This window comes from Capricornis sumatraensis, chromosome 1, assembly GCF_032405125.1.
Source record: "Capricornis sumatraensis isolate serow.1 chromosome 1, serow.2, whole genome shotgun sequence".
NCBI classification, from domain to species: domain Eukaryota; kingdom Metazoa; phylum Chordata; class Mammalia; order Artiodactyla; family Bovidae; genus Capricornis; species Capricornis sumatraensis.
In genome coordinates this window covers 224795079-224822000 of record NC_091069.1, presented here as the reverse complement: position 1 = coordinate 224822000, position 26922 = coordinate 224795079, and the positions used below count along the sequence as shown (strand labels likewise).

The window sequence follows — 26922 nt, the reverse complement described above, 5'->3', positions numbered from 1 at the left end:
CCTTGATGTACTCGTTTCCCAATTTGGCACCAGTCTGTTGTTCATGTCCAGTTCTAATTGTTGCTTCCTGACCTCCATATAGGTTTTTCAGGAGGCAGATAAGGTGGTCTGGTATTCCCATCTCTTTAAGAATTTTCCACAATTTGTTGTGATCCACACAGTCACAGGCTTTAGCGTAGTCAATGAAGCAGAAATAAATGGTTTTCTGGAATTCTCTTGGTTTTTCTATATTCCAGTGGATGTTGGCAATTTGATCTCTGGTTCCTCTGCCTTTTTAAAATCCAGCTTGAACATCTGGAAGTTCTTGGTTCATGAACTGTTGAAGCCTAGCTATGAAAATTTTGATCATTAATTTGCTAGCATGTGAAATGAGTGCAAATGTGTAGTAGTTTGAACATTCTTTGGTACTTCCTTTCTTTGAGATTAGAATGAAAACTGACCTTTTCCAGTCCTGGGGCCACTGCTGAATTTTCCAAATTTGCTGGCATATTGAGTGCAGCACTTTCACAGCATCATCTTCTAGAATTTGAAATAGCTCCGCTGGCATTCTATTACCTCCACTAGCTTTCTTCACAGTGATGCTTCCTAAGGCCTGCTTGACTTCACACTCCAAGATGTCTGACTCTAGGTGAGTGATCACTCCATCATGGTGCGATCAACCTCACAGAACTTCATGAAAATTAAATAACATCTTTTGTGTTTTAATTTGGGTTCCCAGAAGAGGACTGAAATGCTGATTTGAATGCAAGTAGTTTATCTGGAACTTTGAAGGCAATACTCAACGGCAAGGGAACAAAGCCAGGAAAGAAAACTGCCAGTGAAAGGTATATAGCAAGCCAGCTGCTTTTGTGCATTGTTAGGGCTTAACAATTCTGTGAGAAAGAAAAAAAAAAAAGATGGTTAAAGTTCTAGTTATATATTTAAATACAAAATGGTATTAACAGAGGTGGTTTCTAGGGAAGAAAATTGGAGGGCAGGGAGGTAGGAGTATAGTGAGTAATTTATACTCTCCTTCTCATATCGCCTCTGGTACTTTTCCAGTTTTTTAAATGATATTAATATGTATTTTTATATGAGAAAATTAACTGTTGCTAACTCTAATTGTTCCCTATCCTACTTTCTTTTCTTCATTAATCTTGATAAGGAAAGAAGGAATGACGATAGAAAGAAAGGAAAGAGGGGAAGGGACAAAGAATCCTACCACTCAGGGAAAACCATCATTAGTATTTTGACATAGTGACATTACCAGCCAGTCCTTTTTTCCTCTGCATGAACGTTTCTCTGCCTTCCTATATTAAAAAAATGATACCATGTTGCACATATGCTTGTATTTCCTGCCTTTTTCACTTATAGTTTTTGGTCATTAATTATTCTTCTATAGGGCTTCCCTGGTAGCTCAGTTGGTAAAGAATCCGCCTGCAATGCAGGAGACCCTGGTTTGATTCCTGGGCCAGAAAGATCCCTTGGAGAAGGGATAGGCTACCCACTCCAGTATTCTTTGGCTTCTCTGGTGGTTCAGGCGGTAAAGAATGCCTGCAGTGTGTGAGACCTGGGTTTGATCCCTGGGTTGGGAAGATCCCCTGCAAGAGGGCATGGAAACCCACTCCAATATTCTTGCCTGAAGAATCCTCAAGGACAGAGGAGACTGGTGGGCTGCAGTGCATGGGGTCACAAAGTTTCAGACACGACTGAGCAATAAAGCACAGCACACAGCGCATTCTTCTACAACATGTTTAATGCCTTATTATATTCCAGAGCATGGATGTATTGTAATTTATCCAATTAATCCTTTAGTTGGTGATGGACAGAGAGTCCTAGCTTGCTGCAATTCATGGGGTCGCAAAAAGTCAGACACAACTGAGTGACTGAACTGAACTGAACTGATTAGATATTTAGCCATACCATTATTGTAGAGAGTTGAAAACACAAAGACTATAGAAATGAGACTGGTTTTCATGTGTAATTTGAGGTACTAGTTTCTATCCCTTATTCATGGAGAGTTAACACAGTTCTCTAATTTCTCATAACCTTAGCCAAAACCATACATGGAATATTAAATTATAAAGAATTCTTTTATTTCCAATGAGTAATTGAAAAAATGCAGTGCATTAAAAATATTTTACAAATTATTTGTTTGTGATTATGATATTCATTGGAACTAAAAGAATGAGGATAGTTTAAAACCAAACTCAAGGAATTATCTTTTTAAATGATAAAGTATGAGGAGATGTTCATTTTGTTTTACAAAAGGTTTAATAACGTTAGATTAAATTTTTTCCAGAAACCGGAACATTTTCAGAGCAGAAATGCAGAAAAGAACGGGGCATGTTTATCAAATAATACAAATAAAGTTATCAATGGTTTGTAGCTTATGAAAACAACATAACAAACTCTTCCATTACCGAAGCCATTTCAACCATCTGTTCAAAAACCACAATTCCATACAAGGGCAGGTTTATAAAGGTAAAAAGCTGAAAGAAGTTCTTGGCTGAAATTCCCAGTTCCCCAGTGTCTAAACCCTATGTGCTTGGATGGATGTTGATGTCCACAGGACCATCTCAGCAAGTAGCCCTGAACAGCTGCCTGTTTCTTTTCAGACTTAGAGAGTCTGGGAAGTGTTTCTGTAATGAACAGAAGTGGTACCCTTGAGAATAACTTACTAAATATAAATAGAAAGTGAAAGTGAAGTCGCTCAGTCATGTCCGACTCTTTGCGACCCCATGGACTATAGCCTACCAGGCTCCTCTGTCCATGGGATTTTCCAGGCAAGAGTACTGGAGTGGGTTGCCATTTCCTTCTCCAGGGGATCTTCCCAGCCCAGGGATCGAACCTGGGTCTCCCGCATTGCAGGCAGATGCTTTACCATCTGAGCCACCAGGGAAGACTATAAAATAGAAATCATTATTAAAAAAACTTTTTTAAGAAATTGGTATTATAATCAACATTTTCATATACAGTATATTTGACCCAGCTGTTTATAAATCTTTTGATATGTATTTGGCATCTTAATCACAATATTAATTATGTTATTCATTCATCCAATAAATAGTGCCAGCCACCCTTTTCATCCCTGGGGATATGAAGATGAAAAGGGCCTGGGTCTTACATTCTCATGGTAGGGACTGTTATTGTATAAAATAAAGAAGCCAGCAAATAAACTAACTGCAACAAAAAGCAGTAAGTGCTATGAAGGAAACAAATATGAGCTGAGATTGAGGAAAACCAAAGGAGACCTCTCCTAGGCAAGCAGCCAGGGGGGATCTCTCTAAAGAGGTGAAGCTTGAGCTGAGGTCATCCCCAAGAAGACATGGAGCCAAGCTTGGAAGCATGGGAGGAAGGGCAAGCCTAACAGAGGAAGCAGCCTTTAAGAGCTATGAGTACAGATAAGACTTGGTTTATCTGAAGAACTGAACCGAGACAAGCTTGGCAGAAAGTCATGATGTCGAAGAAATGGAACAAGATGGAGCTGAAGAGAAGGGAGGGGGGGCCCTCTTCCACAAGGCCTTGTGGGCCAGACGGGAACTGGGATTTTTTTCATAGTATGAGGCCAAGCACAATGTTTGTAATACGTTTTATTAAAGGTCCTGTTCCAGAAGTTAAATAAACTCAAAAGTCAGTGAATTGCTTTACTTTAAGAATAAATACATGATAAGGTTTATCTAATGATAACTCGAAAGACAAGTAGACTGTGTCACGTAGCCAAATTCACGCCCCCCCCCAAAAAAAGAAAGAAATGATTGAGTTTACCGGTGATTATTGGGTTTTCCTCGTGGCTCAGACAGTAAAGAATCTGCCTGCAATACAGGACACCCAGTTTCGGTCTCTGGATTGGGAAGATGCCCTGGAGAAGGGAATGGCAACCCACTCCAGTATTCTTGCCTGGGAGATCCCATGGACAGAGGAGCCTGGTGGGCTATAGTCCGCAGGGTTGCAAAGAATTGAACATGACTGAGTGATCAACACAATAAATTAACATCATGGTTTAAGGAGCTTCTGTTGTGGCTCAGATGGTAAAGAATCTATCTGCAATGCAGGAGCCACAGGTTTGATCCTTGGCTTGGGAGGACGCCCCTGAAGAAAGGAATGGTTACCCACTCCAGTATGCTTGCCTGGAGAATTCCATTAACAGAGGAGCCTGGTGGGCTACAGTCCATGGGGTCGCAGAGAGTCAGAAATGACTGAGCAACTAATACTTACCAAGGGTGATTATATATCCCAGTTTGTTCATAAGAGTCCCAGTTTACAATTATACTCTCAGCATCCTTTTGGTGTAAGCATTTGCCTCAGACACTTCGGTTTTTAATCATGTTTTTATTAGTAGCTATGTCAAAACAAGCCAGAATGGATTGGGTGGACATTTGAATAGTATATGGGATGGCTGTGCAATGTTGTTTTCACTTTAACATATGGAAAATCTGAAAGAAACCAGCTATGTCTCATTTTTCTTTTCCCAATTCTTTCCAGAAGCAAGATAGTTAATGCTTCCTTGCCACCATGGAGGGCCCTCACTGATAAAATGAGGTATATTCAGTCACAAGTTGCTAGGGACAAAAGGTCTCAGGCCATGGTGAGTCAAATATTCCATGGTGTTGACCTTGCCAGCCACTTCGTGTGTCATCTTGTGACATTCTCTGTAATGCACAGTCACCAAGCATCATGTCGATGGACAACGTGTAGAACTATGGGTCAGGTAATTATGCCCAGGAAATAGATCACGAGCCGTCCTGCTGTAGAGCTGTGTGGTCTGAACCTATGGAGGCTTTGCCATTTATTGAATGATGTAAATGTACAACTGTTTATTTTATTGTTTGACAATGTTTTTTTTATTTTTCAAGAAACCCACTCAAGAGCAATGACCTCAAGGATGTAAAAGTATGAGTTTAATGAAAACTGAAGCACAGAACTTCCATCTTTCAAGGAAGTGAATTATGAGAGCAAAACTTGCACAAAATGTACACATTTATGACCCATAATGGGACCCAAAGTGAAATCATTGACCACTGGAAAATAAAGAGCTACAAATCTAATAAAGCACCAGAGGCTGCTTCAAAAGTTAATAATTTAAAAAGACTAGGACTGAATACAAGAGTTAAGCAGGTGCAGCTTCAGAAGGTATATTTGTACAAGCCGTTTTGAAGCATGTCTTTTGATGTAGCTCTAATGACTTTTCAGAGAAGGCAATGGCAGCCCACGCCAGTACTCTTGCCTGGAAAATCCCATGGACGGAGGAGCCTGGTGGGCTGCTGTCTATGGGGTCGCACAGAGTCAGACATGACTGAAGCAACTTAGCAGCAGCAGCAATGATCTTTTTCTATTTTAATTTTGTCCTTTTTAAACTCTAAGCTTCTTTATATACATGGATGTGTAAAGAGATAGCTGATAATATTTTGACTACATTAACATAAGCAAGAACTTGCCAAATTATTCAGTTCAGTTCAGTTGCTAAGTCATGTCCGACTCTTTGCCACCCCATGAACCACAGCACGCCAGGCCTCCCTGTCCATCACCAACTCCCAGAGTTCACTCAGACTCATGTACATTGAGTCGGTGATGCCATCCAATCATCTCATCCTGTCGTCCCCTTCTCCTCCTGCCTTCAATCTGTCCCAGCAGCAGGGTCTTTTCCAATGAGTCAGTTCTTCCCATCAGGTGGCCAAAGTATTGCAGTTTAAGCTTCAACATTAGTCCTTCCAAAGAACACTCAGTACTGATCTCGTTTAGAATGGACTGGTTGGATCTCCTTGCAGTCCAAGGGACTCTCAAGAGTCTTCTCCAAAACCACAGTTCAAAAGCATCACTTCTTCTGCACTCAGCTTTCTTTATAGTCCAACTCTCACATCCATACATGACCACAGGAAAAACCATAGCCTTGACTAGATGGACCTTTGTTGACAAAGTAATGTCTCTGCTTTTGAATATGCTGTCTAGGTTGTTCATAACTTTCCTTCTAAGGAGTAAATGTCTTTTAATTTCATGGCTGCAATCACCATCTGCAGTGATTTTGGAGCCCAAAAGAATAAAGTCTGACACTGTTTCCACTGCTTCCCCATCTATTTCCCATGAAGTAATGGGACTGGATGTCATGATCTTCATTTTCTGAATGTCGAGCTTTAAGCCAACTTTTTCACTCTCCTCTTTCACTTTCATCAAGAGGCTCTTTAGTTCTTCTTCACTTTCTGCCATAAGGGTGGTGTCATCTGCATATCTGAGGTTATTGATATTTCTCCCGGCAATCTTGATTCCAGCTTGTGTTTCCACCAGCCCAGCGTTTCTCATGATATACTCTGCATATAAGTTAAATAAGCAGGGTGACAATATACAGTCTTGGGGTACTCCTTTTCTTATTTGGAGCCAGTCTGTTGTTCCATGTCCAGTTCTAACTGTTGCTTCCTGACCTGCATACAGGTTTCTCAGAAGGCAGGTCAATTGGTCTGGTATTCCCATCTCTTTCAGAATTTTCCACAGTTTATTGTGATCCACACAGTCAAAGCCTTTGGCATAGTCAATAAAGCAGAAATAAATGTTTTCTGGAACTCTCTTGCTTTTTCAGTGATCTAGCCAAACTATTAAATGATGCCAATTTTGTATCTGTGTCATCTGGTGTCACCAAAAAATCCCATTAGTTCTAGCAATAGTTAAAAACTTCCAAAATTTTTTTTAATGGAATCAAAGTAAAACTTTCAGGATTTTATTTTGTTTAAAGCAAAATGCCTGAAATTATTTTGAGTGCTATTACTGTAAATTCAGTTACAAAGTGCAACACTAAGTAATTAAATTACTTGTTTTTGCAGTCATTATATGTTTACAAATTTTGGTAGTGTTCAGAACTATGGGGGGAAAAAACAGTGCTATGGGACAAAAATGTACTGGAATTTATTTCTATACAGCTGACTCATAATTGTGTTCAAACAAGCTGTGATACTCTACCAATTGTAACAGAAACTGTGTTATCAAATTTTATGAATATTTTAATAAATATAAAGATAAAATAACTGAGCTACATAATTTTCATGGCAACACTGATGTTGAAGCAAGAAAATGCTTAGGTAAGGTGGCATATGGGAGAAGGCAATGGCTCCCCACTCCAGTACTCTTGCCTGGAAAATCCCATGGACGGAGGAGCCTGGAAGGCTGCAGTCCATGGGGTTGCAAAGAGTCTTACACGACTGAGCAACTTCACTTTCACTTTTCACTTTCATGCATTGGAGAAGGAAATGGCAACCCACTCCAGTGTTCTTGCCTGGAGAATCCCAGGGATGGGGGAGCCTGGTGGGCTGCCGTCTATGGGGTCACACAGAGTCAGACATGACTGAAGCGACTTAGCAGCAGTAGCAGCAAGTGAAGTGAAATTGCTCAGTCGTGTCCGACTCTTTGCGACCCCATAGACTGTATGTAGCCTACCAGGTTCCATAGTCCATGGGATTTTCCAGACAAGAATATTGGAGTGGGTAGCCATTTCCTTCTCCAGGAGATCTTCCCAACCCAGGGATTGAACCAGGGTCTCCTGCATTGTAGGCTGACGCTTTACCATCTGAGCCACCATAAATTCACTTTTTTTGGTCCATTTAAATTAGTTAGATTTTAGAAACATTTGAGTCTTTCAAGAACAAATTTCTAACTCAATATAAGTGTCCTGTAATGACATTGAACATTTTTGTAAATATATTGTTTAAATTTTGCAATGTTTTGTTTAAAATCAGTTGAAAGTGCTTATTCAAAGTATTCAATAAGAGGAGCTCCCCAAAACTTCAGCCTCTACATTTTAGCAAATTGCAATTATTGAAACTAAAGCAAACAAGAAGATACTGAAACTAAGCCACATAAAAAAGGGAGGAATTGAACAAAATGAACAATGAGAGTTTAAATGGTTTATAAGATTTAATTTTAAAATTTCATAATCGTGCTTTCCATTATTTTGACTTACACAAAGAACTGTTAGATAAATGTTTTATTTTTAACTGCCTAAATTTGCATTCTATACCGCAATTGAATGAAATTTAAAGGCCTATATTTTTGTAATATGTATATTTGTTTAAATACTCAAAAGAATCATGACAGAGAGTTTTTGATGATTTTTTCCTTTAAAAAATATTTGTCATACAAAGGTGCAAAATTGACAGTTAAAGAAGAAAAAAAGAAAGTACCTATGAAAATATTTAGATTTAAGTGTTTATATATTTTAATGCAAAAAATAAAATAAAATTAGAATTGAAACTCTTTGACTTTGTTCTGAGCTTATCAGGTATTATGCAGAGTTTAAAATTTTTAACTTTTCAATTTAGATTATAACCATGAAGAAAAAAGCTGCTAACAATTCAAATTAACTATAAAATGCAAATTTGAGGGTTTTAGGAAATCTTATGAAAAATTAAAAATGAAGGGACCTTATTGAAAAGAATATAGCCTTTAGGAAAAAAACACCTATGATGTATTATTAGGGACAGATTACACCTAAGAGAACTTCAAAATATGTTACCATGTACCAAAAAAATTATTGTTTTTTATGCTTGAATAGCATAAATTTTTTTAATCTTTAATACATATGAATATGTATTTTTACTTTTGAAAATAGTTTTTGAGTGTGTGATGTGAAAGTCTCTCAGTAATGTCTGACCCTTTGCAACCCCATGGACTATATAGTCCATGGAATTCTCCAGGCCAGAATACTGGAATGGGTAGCCTATCCCTTTTCTCCAGGGGATCTTCCCAACCCAGGGATTGAATCTAGGTCTCTCACATTGCAGGCAGATTCTTTATCAGCTGACCCATTACTACCTTATAAATTCAATAATTTGTCATTCAAAAATACTTTTAAAACTATATTATTTTAATTATTCTGATAATCTCTTTTATTCTTAAAAATGTCCTAGTCTGTATGATAAATTGTCAGGTATCCTAGTTAGGATAGTGTCTCCTTGCAGGAATGATTCTAAGCACAAGGACTGAAATTTCTGGATGTCCAAGCCAGCTGGGAGCCCCTCCAGGGACATCAGGCCTCAGGAGCACAAATACTCAGCTCCACTTGCTCTCTGGCCTTCTGCATTTAAAACATCGTCCTCCAAAATCCTCCCCTGGCATGTGGCTCTATCACAAGAGGAGCCTGAGAAATCCTGACCAAACTTAGTTTCTCTCCAAGGCTGGCCTCTCAGTCTACAGAAGATGTAGTTCACATGACCCCAAAGCCCCTCGTTAGTGAAGAGCAGATAGTGGGCAGGTCTGCCTTTCCTGGGTCCCGTCTCCTGTGGAAAATAAGGAGAGTGGGAGGAAGCATGCCAATGAAAAACAGGCAAGAGGGGACTTCCCTGGCAGTCCAGTGGTTAAGACTCCGAGTTTCCACCTAAGGGATGCAGGTTTGATCCCTCAATGGGGAACTAAGATACTGCGTGTCCTGCGGCACAGCAAAAATAAAATTAAAAAAAATTTTAAGAAATGAAGGAATGAAGAAAGGAAAAAAGAAAGAAAAAGAAAATCAGGTAAGAATCCCACGGAAACCCTATTTTGAAAACATTAGCAGGGAGTTTGGGAAGGTCATATACACACTGCTATATTCAAAATGGATAACCAACAAGGACCTATTGTATAGCGCATGGAACTCTACTCAACGTGACTTGCCAGTCTGGATGGGGCAGGGGTTTGGGGGAGAATGCATACATGTACATGTATGGCTGAGTCCCTTCGCTGTTCACCTGAAACAACCACAACACTGTTAATCCGCTGTGTGAGTGTATGTGTGACCCCAAGGACTGTAACCTGCCAGGCTCCTCTGTCTATGGAATTTTGCCAGGCAAGAATACTGGAGCGGGTCGCTATTTCCTTCTCCAGGGAATCTTCCCAATTCAGGAATCAAACCCGTGTCTCAGGAGATCTCCCGCATTTCCTGCATTGGCAGTCAGGTTCTTTACCAGCTGAGCCATGGGGGATATCCCAGTACAAAATAAAAAGTTCACAGTTTGAAAAAAGAAAAGAAAGTGTTTTGAAAGAAAGGCCAAATAAAAGGGGAAAACAAAGCAACTGTGGGATCTCGTTGCTGATCCTTGCTGAGAGTTTCTGAGCTGAGTTTGAAAGCGATTAAGGAGAGTAAACGGAACAGAATTTCTCTCATAAGCCGTAAGATTTACTCCACCAATCACACAGGACTCCAGTGTTTTCTCAACTACAAAAAGTCAGCAAGTCTTCTTCACAGAGTGGAATGGTATGTCCTGCTCCACCCTGAAATAGCAGAGTTCAAGTTCTCAGCACTTTCCATTTCTCATGGTTTCTGTCTCCCAGAAAGTGGGAACTCTAGGCTAGATGATTCCTGTCAAGGGAAAAAAAAAATAGTTTAAGAAATACGCAAGAAAGTTAGAATTTATAAAAATAAATTCTATTTTAAAAGGAAAGGAAAAAAATCAAATACACCCTTTGTCATGTTGCTTCTACAAAATTCTTCCAATTTCCTTTGGATGCAACTTCTGAAACACTCTTTTTGCAGTCTCTCCATGATAATGGCTCAACCAACTTCTCAGTCTTTATGTTTTTCTAACTCTTAATCATGAACTTCCATTCTCATCCTCTGGTCTCCTCATCATCAAACACGCATGCCCTATCTGTTTTCTCTAACTGGAAATCCCTATTCCTGATGGCTTTAATTCTATCTAAAAACTACCATTCCTTCAAGTATCAACTCCAATCTTTCTTTCACCATAAAGTCTCCCTATCTACTCAGCTCACAGTGATTATTCATTTTTGCAAAACTACAGCACTTTTTAACAAGTCAGTTCTCCTCTGATCATCATTTCCTTACCTGCAAACGAGTGACCTCCCCTACTTCTTAGTGTGGTTTGTGGAGACTGAATAAGGTAATATACACAGCTGTTTCTGATTACAGTACATAACTATCAGTCAATGATTGCCACTGCATTAGGAAAGAGTGATATTATGGAAGGATAGATTGATATTGAGAAAAGAGTTTTAAGGTTCTGCCGGTATTGAGTTCCAACATCATTTAACTTCCTGAGTTTGTAAAATGGGAATAATAATTTCTATCTCATGGAGTTATGGAGACGATCAATGAAAAGAATGTAGGTAAGGATCTTCTTGACTCTAGAACATGCAATTTTAAACATGAATTAAGGGCTTAAGATACAACTGTGAACCAGACACGAACAGTCCCCTCCCGCATGGCCTGGTAAGGGCTGTGCTACGATGGGGACAATCAGGATACCCAGGGAAAGGCACCTGATCCAGACCTGGGAGGTCAGGAAAACCAGGAGCCAAGGGGGGACAGGAAAGGCTATGGCAGTCAGACATCTCAGGTAGAGGCAAACTTTTATAATAACAGTATTTAAGTTCTGAAAATGTAACAGTCAACTCTTGTGACCCTGTGCAAGTCAGCCCTGCATACTGCTGTTTTATGGGGGCGGGGAGGGGGGGAGGTCACCTTAGGTTGATAGAGCATCACAGAAAATTTCCCAGAGAACATTAAGAATGAATTTTAATAAAGGGATATCGGTATTTAACTATCAGGGTAAGACCTGCTGATGTTATCCTGAATAAAGAGAAAAACCTATTTCTTACTGATCACAATTCAAATCTCAACACCAAGTAGTTATTTAAAGAGAAAAATAGGTGTTCTAATGCCTTATTCGGCTCAAACATCCTAACATTTAAGGTTCTATGTTCCAGCTACAGTGTGTGCACCTTGGACAAGTTCCCTGGCCTCTCTAAGTCTCCATTTTTTCATCTATAAAATGGGGAGAGTGAATGACCTGTAGATGGTTATGAGGAAATAAAATACAATCAGTGGTTTGTCAGAAACAACCCAGTTCAATCAGCAGATGAATGGATAGACACATTGAGGCTTGCTCTCACTAATACCTACCATTTAGCAACAGATAGGAATTAACTCTTAATACACACAATTTTTGGATCTCAAAACCATGACCTGAATTAAAGAAGACAGATTTTAAAAGTGTACATACTGTGCAAGTCATTTGCATAAGATTCTATAAAATGCAAACTAATATGAGAACAGAAAACAGATCGGTAGTTGTGAGTGAGGGATGCAGAGAAGGGGTGAGAGGCGAGGACTACAAGGAACCCACATAGACTGAGAAGTAATGGAAATGTTTGTTATCTTGATTGTGGTGATGGCTCCGTGGGTGTATACATGTGTCAAGACTTATCAAATTGTATACTTTAAGTATATGCAGCTTATTATTTGCCAATTATATCTCAGTAAGCTTTTAAAAGACAGGAGAGACCAAGAAGCAATGTTTTGCTCTGAATTCATAATGATCTTGTCATTCAAGAGGATGCTAATAGTTATGAATCAGTTTTGTTAGCAATCCTTTCCCACCACAAAGGAAATGCAGTTTTCTAACAGTTTGTACCCGATGGTGTCACACGAGATCAATTCTCATGACAAAAGATCTTAAGGATCACATTTTAAACACTCAAGTACTTGCAAGTAGCTTGTAGTGTGCATTCGCTGTTTTAAATTCATGGCTAAAAATTCCCTTCTCGTGACCCCACCCACCTTTCACAGGAGTTCACGAATTACTTGTGCTATAATCTGCTGTTTACCAAAGTTACAGACCTAGTTTCTGGGAAAGAAAAAACTAAAATCGTTTATATGACTAAGTTAAATGACAAAATTGGCCAGAATCAGTGTTTCTAAAGATGCAAGCTGCTCAATTATTTATATATTCAATGGCACCCCACTCCAGTACGCTTGCCTGGCAAATCCCATGGGTGGAGGAGCCTGATAGGCTGCAGTCCATGGGGTCGCTAGGAGTCGTACACAACTGAGCGACTTCACTTTCACTTTTCACTTTCATGCATTGGAGAGGGAAATGGCAAACCACTCCAGTGTTCTTGCCTAGAGAAACCCAGGGACGGGGGAGCCTGGTGGGCTGCCGTCTATGGGGTCGCACAGAGTCAGACACAACTGAAGCGACTTAGCAGCAGCAGCAGCATACATATATTATAAATTATTTTATTTTTGAGGTAAAATTACTCACCTGATGTATGTGAATATGAAAAAGTACATGGCGAAAAGCCTAAGTGCCGCCCCCACCATTTCTTGCCATTCCTGGTCATTCCCTGTTGTGCTTCCAGATATAGAAAAAAACCTACATATATTTATATTCTTCCCTCTCCCTCTATTAAAACCCAGCAATGTGAACTTCCTTGGTGGGACAGTGGATAAGAATCAGCCTGCCAATGCAGGGGACACAGGTTTGATTTCTAGTGCAGGAAGATTCCACATGTGGCAGAGCAGGGCAGCCCGTGGGCCACAGCTATTGAGCTGGTGCTCTAGAGCCTGAGGGCCACAGCTACTGAAGCCCATGTGCCTAGAGTCTGCGCTCCACAACAAGAGAAGCCACTGCAACGAGAAGCCCAAGAACCTCAACTAGAGAAAGTCTTTCAGCAGCAAGGAAGACCCAGCTCAGACAAAAATAAAATAAAAAAAAAAAAAACAGCAATTTGTGTTTTAACAGGATATCCTGTGACTCACTGCACACAGAATTTTGAGAAGCTCTGACCTGACATAATCTTATCCTCCTGAGTTTTTCAGTCATCAAAAGTAAATATCTTTGTCCAAACTTCCTGAGTCAGGAATTATGAAGCCTTAAAATTATACAGTGAAAGTGACAGATTCAACGCATTAGATCTGATAGACAGAGTCCCTGAAGAACTATGGTTGGAGGTCCGTGACACTGTAAAGGAGGCAGTGATGAAGACCATCCCCAAGAAAAAGAAATGCAAAATGGCAAAATGGTGGTCTCAGGAGGCCTTACAAATACCTGAGAAAAGAAGAGAAGCTAAGGCAAAGGAGTAAAAGAAAGATATACCCATCTGAATGCAGAGTTCCAAAGAATAGCAAGGAGAGATAAGAAAGCGTTCCTCAATGATCAATGCAAAGACATAGAGGAAAACAATAGAATGGGAAAAACTAGAGATCTCTTCAAGAAAATTAGAAATACCAAAGGAATATTTCATGCAAAGATGGGCACAATGAACAGAAATGGTATGGACCTAACAGAAGCAGAAGATATTAAGAAGAGGAGACAAGAATACACAGAAGAACCACACAAAAAATACCTTAATGACCCAGATAACCACAATGGTGTGACCACTCACCTAGAGCCAGACATCCTGGAATGCAAAGTCAAGTGGGCCTTAGGAAGCATCACTATGAACAAAGCTAGTGGAGGTGATGGAATCCCTGTTGAGCTATTTCAAATCTTAAAAGATGATGTTGTGAAGGTGCTGCACTCAATATGCCAGCAAATTTGGAAAACTTAGCAGTGGCCCCAGGACTGGAAAAGGTCAGTTTTCATTCCAATCCCAAAGAAAGGCAATGCCAAAGAATTTTCAAACTACCACACAGTTGCACTCATTTCACACACTACCAAAGGAATGCTCAAAATTCTCTAAGCAACGCTCCAATCATACATGAACTGAGACCTTCCAGATGTTCAAGCTGGATTTAGAAAAGTTAGAGGAACTAGAGATCAAATTGCCAACATCCATTGGATAATAGAAAAAGCAAGAGAATTCCAGAAAAACATCTATTTCTGCTTTATTGACTACACCAAAGCCTTTGACTGTATGGATCACAACAAACTGTGAAACATTCTGAAAGAGATGGGAATACCAGACCACCTGACCTGCCTCCTGAGAAACCTGTATGAAGGTCAAGAAGCAACAGTTAGAACCGGACATGGAACAACAGACTGGTACCAAATTGGGAAAGGAATACGTCAAGGCTGTATATTGTCACCTGCTTATTTAACTTATATGCAGAGTACATCATGTGAAATGCCAGGCTAGATGAAGCACAAGCTGGAATCAAGATTGCCAGGAGAAATATCAATAACCTCAGACATGAAGATGACACCACCCTTATGGCAGAAAGTGAAGAAGAACTAAAGAGCCTCTTGATGAAAGTGAAAGAGAGTGAAAAAGTTGGCTTAAAGCTCAACATTCAAAAAACAAAGACCATGGCATAGGGTCCCATCCTTTCATGGCAAATAGATGGGGAAACAATGGAAACAGTGTCAGACATTATTTTGGGGGGCTCCAAAATCACTGCAGATGGTGACTGCAGCCATGAAATTAAAAGACGCTTCCTCCTTGGAAGAAAAGTTATGACCAACCTAGAGAGCATATTCAAAAGCAGAGACATTACTTTGCCAACAAAGTTCCGTCTAGTCAAGGCTATGGTTTTTCCTGTGGTCATGTACAGATGTGAGAGTTGGACTGTGAAGAAAGCTGAGTGCCGAAGAATTGATGCTTTTGAACTGTGGTTTTGGAGAAGACTCTTGAGAGTCCCTTGGACTGCAAGGAGATCCAACCAGTCCATTCTGAAGGAGATCAGCCCTGAGATTTCTTTGGAGGGAATGATGCTGAAGCTGAAACTCCAGTATTTTGGCCACCTCATGAGAAGAGTTGACTCATTGGAAAAGACTTTGATGCTGGGAGGGATTGGGGGCAGGAGGAGAAGGGGCCGACAGAGGATGAGATGGCTGGATGGCATCACTGACTCGATGGATGTGAGTCTGAGTGAACTCCAGGAGTTGGTGATGGACAGGGAGGCCTGGCGTGCTGCGATTCATGGGGTTGGAAAGAGTCGGACACGACTGAGCGACTGAACTGAATTGAACTGAGATCCAAGAATCTACATGTCATTTTTTTTGTGTGTGTATGATTAGTATTTTTTTTATTAAAGTATAGTTGATTTACAATATTGTGTTATTTTCAGGTATACAGCAAAGTGATTCAGTTTATGTCTCTGGCTTGGGGTATTGGATAAGGGTAATGGAATTCACTGACTTCAGTTTTAGGTATGTTGAATTTGGAACATAACAACAATGGTGATAGGACTTCCCTGGTGGTCCAGTGGCTAAGACTCCACGCTCCCAATGCAGGGGGCCTGGGTTCAATCCTTGGTCAAGGAACCAGATCCCACCACAACTAAGACCCAGCATAACCAAGTAAATAAATTACATTAAAATAAATATATTTTTAAATAGTGACTAAATCTATTGAGCATTTACTTTATACTGGTGCTTCACATGCGCTATTTAATTTAATCCATAAAACATCCATATAAGGGAATTAATATTGCTATACTCATTTTGAAAATGAGTAAATTGAGTGATAGGGATAGTAAATCATTTTCCATTAATTACACAACTAGTAAAGATAGATCAATAGAACAAAATAGAAAGTCCAGAGATTAATCCACACACCTATGGACACCTTATCTTTGACAAAGGAGGCAAAAATATACAATGCAGAAAAGACAATCTCTTCAACAAGTAGTGCTGGGAAAACTGGTCAACTACGTGAAACAGAATGAAACTAGAACATTTTCTAATACCATACACAATAATAAACTCAAAATGGATTAAAGACCTAAATATAAGACCAGAAACTATAAAACTCTTAGAGGAAAACATAGGTAGAACACTCTCTGACATAAAACATAAGATCCTCTATGACCCATCTCCCAGAGGAATGGAAATAAAAACAAAAATAAGCAAATGGGACCTAATTAAACTTAAAAGCTTTTGAACAACAAAGGAAAGTATAAACAAGGTGAAAGGACAGCCCTCAGAATGGGAGAAAATAATAGCAAATGAAACAACTGACATAGAATTAATCTCCAAAATATACAAGCAGCTCATGCAATCAATACCAGAAAAACGAACAACCCAGTCAAAAAGTGGGCAAAAAATCTATATTTCCCCAAAGAAGATATACAGATCGCTAATAAATACATGAAAGATGCTCAATATCACTTATAAGAAAAATGCAAATCAAAATCACAATGAGGTACCATCTCATGCCAGTAAGAATGGCCATCAACAAAAAGTCTGCAAGCAATAAATGCTGGAGAGGGTGTGGAGAAAAGGGAACCCTCTTACACTGTTGGAGGGAATGCAAACTGGTACAGCAGATGGAGGACAGTGTGGAGCTTCCTTAAAACACTGGGAAAGAACTGCCAGGAATTCCACTGCTCGGGATATACACCGAAAAAAGGAGGATTCACAGAGACAGATGTACTCCGATGTTTACTGCAGCACTATTTACAACAGCTAGGACACGGAAGCAATCTAGATGTCCATAGGGAGATGAATGGATAAGGAAGTTAGGGTACATACTACTCAGCTATAAAAAAGAGTGTATTTGAGTCAGTTCTAATGAGATGAATGAACCTAGAACCTATTATACAGAATGAAGTAAGTCAGAGAAATAAAAATACTATATATTAATGCATATAAATAGAATCTAGAAGGATGGCACCAATGATTCTACATACAGGAAGGCAAAGGAGACACAGATGTAAAGAGCAGACTTCTGGACTCAGTGGAAGAAGGAAAGGGTAGGATGACTTGAGAGAATAGCACCGAAATATGTACATTACCATATGTAAAACAGATGACCAGTGCAAGTTCGATTCCTGAAGCACGGCACCCAGGGCCGGTGTCTGTGACAACCGGGAGGGAGAGATAGGGCGGGAGGTGTGTGGGGGGTTCAGGATGGGGGGAGCACATGTATACCTATGGCTGATTCGTGTTGATATATGGCAAAAACCATCACAGTGTTGTAAAGTAATTACCCTCCAATTAAATAAACGAACAGATTTAAAAGAGAGAGCAGATCTGGATGTTTAAACCTAGACATACCTTACCCCAAAGCCCTTGTTCTTTCCAACAATGTTCTATTGTCTGCTGAGCGGATATGTACCCACAGGCAGTAGCACCTGAGTTGAGCTGAACAGGTCAAGGCTGGAAATAAGGATTTGAAATGAAAATTTGCTTTAGACTGCCCAAGGAGAATGGCTGCAGAGAGAGAAGAATATTTGGTCAGAGATGGAGCTGTGTTCCTGCTTTGAAATGTGGGCAGTAGATAAAAAGGCCCTGGGCGTCTGAGAGATTCAAGGAGAATAGGGAGAGACAAACATTTTATAAACTAAGCAAGTTGAATTACCAGAAGAAATAAATTTAAGAGCAGTAGAGAGCTCCATTAAAATAATCATTGAATTTGGCAAAGGAGGTTTTTTTTTTGTTTTTTTGTTTTGTTTTTTACCTTGCCCAGGAAGGTGGGGTAAGGGAGGGGAAGGCCAGTCTTTTCAGACTGAGGAGAAAAGAGATGAGGAGATGGAGGCTGTGAGTGAAGGCACATTTTCTGGCAGGCTCAGCCTTGATAAAATAAACAGGAAAAATATCCACTGAGATGTTCACTACTCTCATCTTGAGTAGTCGGATTCCAAGTCTCTTTCATTTCCTGATTCCTTTTTTCCTCTCAGGCTGCACTTTAGTAAGCATTGTTTTCATTCAGAGGGTGGTCCTGGGGGAGAAGAAGAAAGTTGGGGGGAGCACGTTTGCTCCCTTAACCTGGGATGGACACAGGAAAAAGGTAAACTGTGGTCTTACCTTCATTCAGGGGCAGATCAACTAGAAAATTATTTTTCTTTTTTCTGTGGAATGTTCCAATACCTAGCTATGCGCCATATTAGGGGCAGACTTGTGAACTTAAGAAACTTAATACCAGCTAATTGTGATAAAACCCACTACCAATTAGAAATAAACTTAATGATTACTTAGCTGGTTTCTTATGAAAACCTTTTCTAAGTGACTTGCTCCCTTCTTTTCTTATCAGTGTTTCAGGAAAGAGTGAACTTGATTTCTCTGCATCTACTAAATCCAGCTGTGACAAAATCTTATTTGTGAGGTATGATATAAAGGTTAGAGAAAATTAATGAAACCTGGAAAAAAAAAGTTTTTCAATTTCAACTTTAAAAAATAAACCTGCATTGAGAATAATAGGAAAATTAATTAAGACACAAAATGAAAGCATTTGGAACTCAAGGACAGAGATGACTAGAGGGGCTATAGGAGAGGTTTTAAGCTGGGGCTACCAGTACCTGCTCACAGACCCAGGGAAACAGCCGGGTGGAGGGAGAACTGGTCAGGTTAGGAGGTCTCAGATGTAACAGGGCTGAGAAAACTAGAACTGGCAGAGAAAGGAAGCCAAACTAGCCAGTAAAGAAATAGCATCTCTCAGCTCTTTGTCATCATCCTGTGGATAATCCCTCTAACATTTTCAGCTTCTACTTCTAGTCTGATTTCCACATATTTATGGAAAGCATTTTTGCTACAAAACTGATCATCATTTTGCAATGTGATCTTTTTCAGTTAATATTATAGCATTTTATCATGGCATTAAATATTATAAGTAACACTTTGGTACGTAAAAATCCCTTATATAGATGTTATATTTTTCAAGGCTAGTGAAACATTTTCAGATTACTTTCTAGAAAAATTATATCAATTTCTTTCCCACCAGTAATAGATCAGTCCTGCTTCACCACACTCTCACAGGCTGTGATGTTACCATCTTTTTTCCATCATTGTCAATTTGATAGGGAAAATAGGGTATAGAGTCGTGGACTTTAATTTGCATTTCTTTTATTACCTTCAAGGTTGGTTATTTTGGTAGCACTATAGTTCACATATATTTCCACTCTGAAATATTCATGTCCTTAGTTATTTTGTTTAATATGATAATCATGCTTTTATTAATTTGAAATTATTTAAAAAATATCAAATACATTCATATTTACCTGCCATCTTGGCTATTAATTTTTTAAAAATTTAGAGGGAGAGCAGCCAAACCTCTAAATAGCATGTTGCAGATATTGAAAAGTGATAACTATTTGCAAATATGTATATTTGTTCTTTGTTGACTGTATGTTTTAAGTGCCAGGAGACATTATCATCATCATCACCATCATTATTGCTTCATGCTTCAATATTGACTCCAGGTATTCTTTTTCTTATTTTTCACCTCAGTTAAAGATTTCCAACTATGATTCTTGGATGGCATTTCATTGCCTGTGGATTTCTTCACAGGATGAGAAGGGTTAAAGAGTGAATGGCAGATGAGCTGTGTGGCTTTTCTGCGAAATGTCCATTTTTTTTCAGTGAACCAGGATGAGAGCATTTCATAGTGATTAAATGTGGTTGCAGGTTTGGAGTTAGAAAGCCCTGATTACTAGCCAGCAATCTATCTGTGGCCCACACTTCCTCTCTGGGTTGTGGTTTCTTCCTCTGTTAAATGGGCAAGCAGTCTGGGGGAGGTTTTGTGAGGGTAAATGAGAGATGCATGCCAAGTGTTTTAGTTCCAGGCCTCACACATGGTACGTGCCCCATAAATGGTGCGACTCTTGGGTTCAGTGGATGCAATACCATTGCAGAGATGATCTCTGGCTATGATATGCTGCTTCATCGTGATTCGGTTTTTCAAGCATCTTTAGAAAATCCTTCCAACCATGAACCCTCTTAAGTCCTGTTCTGTGCAGACTTACTTTTGATCCTTTTATGGAACTGTGATAAAATATTATAAGAAAAATTAATCTGGGATCCCCACAGCAATTGCTGATGGGTGGAGAAGCACTTGGTCCTATGTGAAAACCCAACATTGCATGTCTCCTGGCACACTGTCGGTGCTTAAAATACAGATATTAGTACCCAGATTCTGATTAGTGACTTGACTTGAATTCTTTCCGTGAATTAAAATGGCACAGCTGCTGCCGCTGCTAAGTCGCTTCAGTCATGTCCGACTCTGTGCGACCCCATAGACAGCAGCCCACCAGGCTCCCCCATCCCTGAGATTCTCCAGGCAAGAATACTGGAGTGGGTTGGCATTTCCTTCTCCAATGCATGAAAGTGAAAAGTGAAAGTGAAGTCGCTCAGTCGTGTCCGACTCTTCGTGACCCCATGGCCTGCAGCCTACCAGGCTTCTCCGTCCATGGGATTTTCCAGGCAAGAGTACTGGAGTGGGGTGCCATTGCCTTCTACAGTATTTATGCTCCTCTTTCTCAACATGTCAAATTTCTAGAATAAAAGAGACTACTTCCTAGCCAGCTCATATCCAGAAAACAAAAACAGGAGGGGAAGTCTGGACCTTTGTGAAGAAACAAAAAAGTCATCTCTAAACTATACAGCAGTTCCTGGTGGTTCTCTTACAAATGCTGGCTATTCTTACTCTCTGTCATCTCCTCTCAATGGTCTTGTTCAGAGACCTTCCAGACTGTTCAGTTCCTTGCCCATCGCTTTCTTCCCCTTTCTGTTTGGTTCCAATATTTAACACATTCTTCATTGATTATTTGCGCTGCACATCCGTCATCTGTCCCCTTTCCTGGGATGGACTTTCCATGAGGACAAGACCCTGGTCTCAGCATCCAGCTCAGGGCCAGACACGAGGCAGAGACTCCATGCATCTCCTCCAGGTACACCTGTTGACTGAGACAACTTCAGAGGTGAGCTAACAGTTCACATCAGCGATCTCTGAGCCTCTGTGCTGACGTTCCTCTTTTCATGATGGCTCCCTTTGTATCTGATGGGAAGACACATTTGAAAGTTCTCCAGATATGCTCAGCTCAGGATCTTACCAGCTCTCCTAAAGTCTATGACTCTCTCTCACGGGGTTCCCTGGGGAGAAGCAGGATAAATGGATTCCCATGGAGTAATGTGGTTGCATGCTGGCTCCTTACTCCACACTAGTATTTGCTCAGAGTAAATCCAGAACTAAACTAAGGTGCCTCCATGCCTTTGGTGGTTCAACAAAGACAAGACTAAAAGAAACAGCTCACTGACAGATTAAAAGAAAACTTTAAGTGGCACCTTTGTGGTATTCACCTGGATTAGAACCTGAGGAGATTTCTCTGTGCCCTTCCTCATCTCTCCTCTCTTACAGGACTCCAGAGAAAGTTTTTGCTTCAAAGCCAGCTCTTGTTCTCCTCAACCTATAAATGGGGGGTGGGGAGTTGGGGGGTTCCTTCATTCCACACCACTCAGCCTCAGACCAGCACACCTGGGCTTTGGAGACCTTACCTGGAGTGAAGTTCTCAAGAGCAGATTTTCATTTCTCAGGTAACAAGACATTCGTTTTGTTCATGGTTGTACAGAAACATGGTAATACATGGAAAACACAGAAAAATGCCAATCAGGCAAGTATGAGCACTGAAACTACTGCTTTCCCCTGGGGAAAAAATTAGCATCCACATTCTGGCATAGCCCTCCAGGAGTGTTTTGTTTTGTTTTTTCTCTGTACTTATTTATCTCTATAAGTATAGAAAAAGCAATGATGCATTTTCAAAAGGAAATATCTTTTAGACTACCATAGCATTCAGTTTTAAAAGAAGGGGCAAATTTTTTGTTTGAGCAGAAGGAGGACAGTTTGTCGGTTTAGTTCATGGCTATAATCCCACAGTTAGAACAGCACTTAGCTAACGGTTTGAATGAATGGAAGCAAATAACATCTCCCGGTTAAACAAGAAAGCAACTGTATATTGAGAATATCTACTTCTTCATGTTTTTTTCTTTCCTGTTTCCCTATGTGCAACCCTTGGGCACTTCTAAACAAATTATAGCCTCCCCATTCAGGGAAATCTTTAAAAACTGCCTTGGCATCTTTACAGTCATGTCCAGGGTCGTTAGCTGAAGTTTATGGGATTTAATTGAAAAGCTAAGTCAGTGGTGAGAATCTTGTTTATTCAGAAACAAAACTGTTAAGTAGCTGGATATAAAGAAATAAAAAGCTGCCCACTTGAATTCTCAAAAGCTTAGCCTTACAACTTGCTTGAGTGTTGTCTTTTTAAAGTGAGTGTGTGTAGTGGGGTGGAGGCTAAGGAATGAGGTTGGAGAACAAATGACATCAAGTGTCTCCCACCATCATCTATGTAGAATTTACACACACACACACACACAAAAGTTACACATTAACTGTGAGAAGCAGACAGACCCCAACGGAGGGGCATTCTGGCTCAAACTCCTAAAAATGAACCAGCATGTGTATGTGAACCCCCAGGAAATGCAGTAGAATTTACTGCATTTTTTTCCTGTTGCCTCCTATTTTCACTGTCTAGATTATGAAAGTGAGCTAGCCAGGAAATAGACTCTTTTGCTCTGAAAATTAAAGTAATTTAATATAGAGAATGGCAAAGTCCCATTCATTACCTAATTAACAGGAACATCTCTCTCCTTGATGAAAATTTGTTGACCTTATTAGCTTAGACCAGAAGCCAAGAGAATGCAGCTGTCCCTAGAACATGTATTCCTGAGATAATGAACTAAAAGCCAGGGTTTTACTGTGCAGTTTAAAGTTCACTCTTTTTTACCCCTAATCATCCCATCTCTTTCATCTATTAATTACCTGACAAGATTAGACATTTTGGAATTTCTTTCCTTTTTGTGAGCTCTACCATGCAAAGTGGTCCTAGCTATAGTGTGAAGGCAGTTTTCCTTTGGGGAAGTTCTGAGATATGGTTTTCTACTAAGGTAAAGGAAGCACCCTCTCTTTTAAGCCCCTCATCCTACCATTGCCCTTGAAAGGTTGAAAATCTGCCATTCCATTTTAATGTGCTAAAATATAACCAAGTAAGTTCATCAGAGAATTAAGATGGCTAAATTGGGTTTAGATTATTTTTACTAGTTAATTAGTTCAAACTGCATTTACTGAATCCCTACTATATTTGGAAATTCTGGCCGATACAGGTGTAAGTAAGAGAGTGGAGGTCACTGACGAGGGGAGGCAGTCATTATGCAACTAGTATCAGTTCAGTTCAGTCACTCAGTCGTGTCCGACTCTTTGCGACCCCATGAATCACAGCACGCCAGGCCTCCCTGTCCATCACCAACTCCCGGAGTTCACTCAGACTCGCGTCCATCGAGTCAGTGATGCCATTCAGCCATCACATCTTCAGTCATCCCCTTCTCCTCCTGCCCCCAATCCCTCCCAGCATCAGAGTCTTTTCCAATGAGTCAACTCTTCCCATGAGTTGGCCACAGTACTGGAGTTTCAACTTTAGCATCATTCCTTCCAAAGAAATCCCAGGGTTGATCTCCTTCAGAATGGACTGGTTGGGTCTCCTTGCTGTCCAAGGGACTCTCAAGAGTCTTCTTCAACACCACAGTTCAAAAGCATCAATTCTTCGGCGCTCTGCCTTCTTCACAGTCCAACTCTCACATCCATACATGACCACTGGAAAAACCATAGCCTTGACTAGACGGACCTTAGTCGGCAAAGTAATGTCTCTGCTTTTGAATATGCTATCTAGGTTGGTTATAACTTTCCTTCCAAGGAGTAAGCATCTTTTAATTTCATGGCTGCAGTCACCATCTACAGTGATTTTGGAGCCCAAAAAAATAAAGTCTGACACTGTTTCCCCATCTATTTCCCACGAAGTGATGGGACCGGATGCCATGATCTTCGTTTTCTGAATGTTGAGCTTCAAGCCAACTTTTTCACTCTCCACTTCCACTTTCATCAAGAGGCTTTTTAGTTCCTCTTCACTTTCTGCCATAAGGTTGGTGTCATCTGCATATCTGAGGTTATTGATATTTCTCCCGGCAATCTTAATTACAGCTTGTGTTTCTTCCAGTCCAGCGTTTCTCATGATGTACTCTGCATATAAATTAAATAAGCAGGGTGACAATATACAGCCTTGACATACTCCTTTTCCTAATTGGAACCAGTCTTTTGTTCCATGTCCAGTTCTAACTGTTGCTTCCTGGCCTGCATACAGATTTCTGAAGAGGCAGGTCAGGTGGTCTGGTATTCCCATCTCTTTCAGAATTGTCCACAGTTTATTGTGATCCACACAGTCAAAGGCTTTGGCATAGTCAATAAAGCAGAAATAGATGTTTTTCTGGAACTCTCTTGCTTTTTCCATGATCCAGCAACAAGTATATAATTATCTAATTAGGTACTTCTCTGGTGGCTCAGTTAGTAAAGAACTCGCCTGCCAATACAGGAGACACAAGAGATGTGGGTTTGATCCCTGGATCCAGAAGATCCTCTGAAGAAGGAATTGGCAACCCACTCCAGTTTTCTTGCCTGGAAAATTCCATGGACAGAGGAACCTGGTGGGCTACAGCCGTGGCGTCCCAAAGACTTGGACACTACTGAGCACAAATGCCTTAGAATTGAGAAGAGAGTTGCAAGAGTGAAGGACCCAGTCCTGTGAGAGCATATGATGAAGGCTTAACGCCATCTGGGGAAATGCAGAAATGCCTCCCTGAAGAATAACATTGACCTGGGGTTTGGAGTAGGAGTGGAAGTTGACCTGAAGGAGGAGGTCAGAAGAGGGTATTCCCTAAGAAAAGGCCACAGCTTTGGGGCACAGTGTGCTCTGGACACCTGCCAAGTTGAGTATGCAGAGGTCAGATGGATCTAAGACCTTGCAGATGAGTTCAAGTTTTTTATTTTAATACTGACAGCAATGGGGTGCCCCTGAATGGTTTACACAGGTGAGTGACACTGCAGAATAGTGAGCCAGGAAACAGTGAGAAATTATCTTTGTGCATGAAGTTTTGTATGCCAATCAGCACACATCATCAGGACATTTTCCTAGGTGGAAATTTATCTAAGTCAGAGAATGTAAAGTGGGTTTTTTTTTTTGATCACTGTTTCTACTTTTTATTATAAGAAATTTTATACAAATAAAAAAATGAATAGCAAAATGGATCCCTGTGTAGCCATTTCCCAGCTTCAACAAAGATCAGTGTGTAATCAATCACTTTTCATCTATAGTCCCATGTAGGCACTGCTAATCTTCAATGGATAATTTTCAAGCAAATTCTAAACACCATGATTTCATCTGCTAATATTTCAATCTGTATTTCTGGAATATAAAAATGCAGTTTGTTTCTTACCTTAACTTCAATGCAGTAATTGCATCTAATGATAATAATTCTTTAATATGATTAAATGCCTATATAGAGTGGTTTAAATATGTTAAACTGCTTTTTGAAGTCTCTAAACAAATTTATATTTTCACCAACCATGTTTGAGACTGTTTACTGCATTTTCATCAAAATTATGTGTTAGTTTTCTTTCCTTCACCAATTTAATAAATGACACATGCTATCTTATTGATATTTGAATTTGCATTTCTTTTATCAGTGGGGTTGCATATTTTTTCTTAAGCTTATGAATTATTTATATTTCCTTGTTAGTGCTCCATCTGTTCCTGGCCTTTGAGCATTCACCAGTTGCAATCTTAGTGTTTCTTTTATGAGATCTCCATGAAAGTGTGTTAGAGATGTAGCTACTATTTTTCCCACTGATTGCTTACTTAGCCTCTTACCATTGTCAGTGATTGTCACTGAAAGAAAAAAAAAAAAAAACCCCAACCTGAAATGAAAACTGCTCCCAAAGCCACCCAGTCCTGTGTCCACCCTGTACTTTAGTACTTTGCATGAATCGATCCTGCCACGTCTCTGCCAAGGTGTATCTGGCTTCTGTTTAAACATTTCTAGTAATAGAAACCTCACTATTTTAAGGACATCAGGTCTGAATATGGGCTATAATAATTGAAAAATGTCTTATATTGAATGGAAGTTTTTATATTGAACTTATTAATAGTAACTTCTACCTAGTTCTCTCAGAGGAAGCTCCCCAAAATATCATTCTCAGCAGATGGCATCCCTTAAATTTTTGATAACAGAATAGTTTCCTACATTCAAACCAACATTCCAGTTCCTTCAACCACTCATTTACTGTCATTTCTAAGCTCCTCGTTATTTTGACCTTTCTCTTCTAGACATACCCAAACTCAGTGCTCCTAATAAAATGCCTCTCTCTGTTTCCCTATTTCTCCATCTACAAAATGATTCTCAGTCCTCTTGCTCTGCTAAATTGATTATAATTTAGCATTTTTAAAAATTCTTTAGTCTCTAGATGTAAGCCAAACTTTAACATGGAATCAAGCTTCTATAATAAAATTAGAATGAGATTATTATAAATCATCTTACTTCCTAATATATAATATTGTGACTTTTTTTAATCAAATTTAAAGAGTAGAAATTACAAAGTTGTTCAGATGCTCCACACACCCAAGACATTGATTTATACCATGTGCAT

General features: G+C 39.8%; 1 non-coding gene across 1 annotated transcript; it reads right to left on the bottom strand.

Moving 5' to 3' along the window:
• Positions 1-2809: 2809 nt before the first annotated feature.
• Positions 2810-2881, bottom strand: TRNAC-GCA (transfer RNA cysteine (anticodon GCA)). Its single transcript has one exon. It is a non-coding gene; the product is annotated as a tRNA-Cys (tRNA).
• Positions 2882-26922: the final 24041 nt, after the last annotated feature.